Below are 4,188 nucleotides of genomic sequence, written 5' to 3' on the forward strand. Positions count from 1 at the left end.
TTATTTTTAAAAAGGAGGAGAGTTGAGGAAGAACCAGCAAAAGAGAGAGAAAGCAGGAGGAAATCTATGAGCCACATGAGAAGGTGTTGGAGAAGGCAGTAATCAAGAATGTCAAATGCTGCTGGTAGTTTAGTAAAATGAGGACTGGCCAACTGGAAGTCACTGTTGACTTGATGAGCAGTTTCCCTTTTGCTGGGGGGCAAAAGCCTAAGTGTAGTGGGTTTAAGAAGAAAGAGGAGGGGATTGGAAATGACTAGTATAGACAGCTCATATAAGAAGTTTTGCTATAAGGAATTAACAACAAAGAAATAGAGTGATGATGGGGGAGTGTAGTAGATTCAAGAAAATTTGTTTTCTTTTAAGACAAGATAAATAAAGCATATTTATACTAGTGGGAATGATTAAATGGAAAGGGAAAACAAAATGATGACATGGGACCTAGTGGCTGGTGAACCATAACTGGGAGTATGATGAGTTCATTCCTAGTAACCGGAGGGAGGGCAGAGCAAAGTGTGATGGGTAGATAGGAGCTACTAGAGCAGCGGTTCTCAACCTGTGGGTCGCGACCCCTTTGGGGGTCGAACGACCCTTTCACAGGAGTCGCCTAAGACCATCGAAAAACACATATATAATTACATATTATTTTTGTGATTAATCACTATGCTTTAATTATGTTCAATTTGTAACAATGAAAATACATCCTGTATATCAGATATTTACATTACGATTCAAAACAGTAGCAAAATTACAGTTATGAAGTAGCAACGAAAATAATTTTATGGTTGGGGGTCACCACAACATGAGGAACTGTATTAAAGGGTCGTGGCAGTAGGAAGGTTGAGAACCACTGTCTTAGAGTATCATCTGATGGCTTCTGTTTTCTCAATTGGGAAACAAGGCAGTGAGCTGAGAGTGAGAACAGTGGGGGAAGCACTGGATGGTTGAGGAGAGAGGTGAAGATTTAATAGTCATCTAGGAGTGTGGGAGAGTAAATGGACTGGGGAAATCTTGTCTGAGTGCTGGGCAGCATTAAGGACCCACTTATGTTTCATGGTCATGAATCTGAAATGAGACTGGCAGCCATAGTTGAGTGTTTTCACCAGCTACATTCAGCTGCTTGGGCAGGATCAGGGTAGATGAAAAATTGTGTTTACCAGGGCTGTGGTTTTGCCAGGAGGTATAACTAAGTGAGAGAGAGGCAAGGGAGTGCTTTTCACTGACTGTGACCTTTAAGCTGGGTAAAAAAGGAAGTGAGTGGGAGACAGTAGAAAGAGGGCAGGATCAATGGATTGGGAATTCAGTGAAGTAGAGGACTGACCTCTCCTTAACCAAATTTCAGTCAGGTTCCTCTGAACCCTCTTCTGGACTAGGTCTTGACCTTGACCGCCCCCCCCCTCCCCCTCCCCCCATTCTTGCTGGGCCCGCCCAGCGCAATTTAGAGAGATATCTGATATCTTCTTTTTAAAATTAAAAAAATATTTTATATTTGTATTGGTTTCAGAGAGGAAGGGAGAGGGAGAGAGATAGAAACATCAATGATGAGAGCATCATCGATGGGCTGCCTCCCGCAGGCCCCCCACTGGGGATTGTGCCCACAGCCAACTGGGAATCAAACCTCCACCTCCTGGTTCATAGGTAAATGCTCAATCACTGAGCCACACCGGCCAGGTGATAACTGATATTTTGATATCTGGTCCCCCTCGCCTGTCTTCAGCAAGAATCCCGTTTAGTGTTTTGAGCTAGACTCCCCCTATTCACGGTATTTCCTTGCAGTAACTTTCCATTTACTGGCCCCTCATTCTGCTTGTTAGGTATAAATCCCCAGCTGTCTTTGCTGTATTTGGGGGTTGAGCTTCACCTCTCTCCCCTATTATGATAGTCTTGACACCTATTGGCAATAGTTCTGAATAAAGTCTTTCTTATCATTTTAACAAACATCCAGTTAAGTTTTACTCAACAGGTCTACTAGATGAGGTGAACAGAAAGCGGGAAGACCTGTTCTGGGAGCACAGGGACTCAGCGGGTTCTGAAAATCAGGCATGTTTTTGGGAAACACCGAGGCCTGTGGTCGGTCGGCTGGTGAGCGGCCTTTGGGTGGAAGCTGGGCTGGTGGTAGGCGGGGGAGCTGGGCCTGACAATTTTCAAGCCATGGATTATTTCTGGGTTCAGTGCTAATCAAGATTGGAGTCCATGAGCATTTGGGCCATGAGGACCTTGAGTGGGGGAGTTTGGCACTATAATTCTTGCCAAACTGGGAGGTGCAGAAATTAAAGCAGTAGGCAGGAGGGGAGACTTTCGGTGGGCTGTTGAGTCCTCATTCTGAAATGTCTGGGTCGTTTGGGGACAGCTCCTTAGGCCTCTAGAGTTCCCAGAAACCACAGATAATGAACTTATTGAGGGGTGGACAGAGACTGTGTGCTGACTGTCATGTTCTAATTTGGAAAGAAAGAAATATAGAGCCCTAACCAGTTTGGCTCAGTGGATAGAGCGTCGCCTGCAAACTGAAGGGTCCCAGGTTCAATTCTGGGGATGTGCAGGAGGCAACTGATCAATGTTTCTCTTTCATTGATGTTTCTAACTCTCTATCCCTCTCCCTCTCTGTAAAAAATCAATAAAATATATTTTTAAAAAAGAAAAGAAATATAGGAAGGAAGGAAGGAAGGAAGGAAGGAAGGAAGGAAGGAAGGGAGGAAGAAAGGAAGAAAGACTGCAGTTATTGGTAAGGACAAAGTCTAGATATGATTGACCATTGGGTAGGGTGAAGGTAAGATCTATGAGGAAATGGAATTTATTTTTTAAAATATATTTTTATTGATTTCAGAGAGGGAGGGAGAGGGAGAGATAGAAACACCAATGATGAGAGAGAATCATTGATTTGCTGCCTCCTGCATGCCCCCCACTGGGGATTGAGCCCACAACCAGGGCACGTGCCCTTGGCCAGAATCGAACCTGGGACCCTTCAGTCCGCAGACCGACGCTGTATCCACTGAGCCAAACCAGCTAGGGCGGAAGTGGAATTTAAGTAACTGCCAGGCCAGGGTGTTGGAAGTCTCATCAATGTGGATATTGAAATCAGCAAACATTGTGGCAGGGGTGGTGTTGGTGAGACCCAGGAGTCACACTCTGTGTTGTGGGCAGCAGAGATGACCCCTGAAATGCCACAGTTTAACTGCTCATGAGACCTCTCCCTGGCCACATTTCGGCTGGTTTGAGCCCCTTCCTCTCCTAAGTAAATGTTGCAGATAATATACAGCCAAAGACGAGTGGGAGGAAAAGTGGTCATTTCCTGAGGCTCAAATGACAGTGTAACCATAAAGGAAAGTTAGGAATTTATTACTGAAGCTCTCGAAGCTTCAATTTCCTAATGAAAAATGGAAATAATAGCAGTACCTACTTACCTCACAGAGTGGTGATGCATATTTAATGAGGTACTGCATGCAAATGATAACATTGAACATGTCAGCGTTGTTCTCAAGTGCCTATTAGTTCGTTTAACTCTCATAGTAACCTTATGTGGGAGATTTTAGTTAATCCCCAGTTTACAGATGAAAAACGTTGCCAGGTGGTGATGTTGCCGGTACCTGAAGAGAATGAAAAGGGGGGGTCCTAACTCCCGGAGGCTCACAAATCCTCCAATTTCTGCTAGAGGGGAGAGCACCCTATCCCCATGAAAGTAGGCACAAAAGCAGGCGACGGACGGAGAGGACCGATGATGGCCTGCGCGGCAATGGCGCCCTCCGGTGGCGGAAGTAAAAAGCGCAGCCGGTGGGCTGGATCGGGCGCTGGGGAAGGGCACGGGGCGGGGGTGAGTAATGAGGCCCGGACCCGACCGACATTCCGGAGATCCGAGAGGCTGGAGTAGGACCCCCGAAGGCATGGACCGACGAGGCCCCGCGTTCCTGACGACAAACCTAGGCCAGGTGTCGCGACCCCGCCCACCTGCAGGTTGTCGGCAGCCGTAACCACACGCCCCTTCCAGCGGCGGCTCTTCCGGACGCCTCGGAGCTCGGAGTGGGATCCTGCTCGGGCGACGGGCGCTGGTTTGCATCAGGGCGATGGGTGCTGTAGGAGCCCAGGCTACACCCAGCAGGAGACGCGCGCCGGAGGGGCAACCCAGGTCACATCCCGGGTGCACGTGGAGAGGGAGACGCGCTGGCCAATGGAGCCCAGAAGGGGCGGGGCTTTTCA

The 4,188-nt window shown here is 47.6% G+C and overlaps 1 protein-coding gene across 1 annotated transcript in view; it reads left to right on the forward strand.

Annotated features, from left to right (window-relative positions):
- SLC12A9 (solute carrier family 12, member 9) overlaps positions 1 to 4,188 on the forward strand; it is a 32,052-nt gene that overhangs the window by 18,368 nt on the left and 9,496 nt on the right. The gene's annotated exons all lie outside the window — the stretch shown is intronic.

The sequence above is a fragment of the Myotis brandtii genome, unplaced genomic scaffold (assembly GCF_000412655.1).
Source record: "Myotis brandtii unplaced genomic scaffold, ASM41265v1 scaffold583, whole genome shotgun sequence".
Taxonomy (NCBI): Eukaryota; Metazoa; Chordata; class Mammalia; order Chiroptera; family Vespertilionidae; genus Myotis; species Myotis brandtii.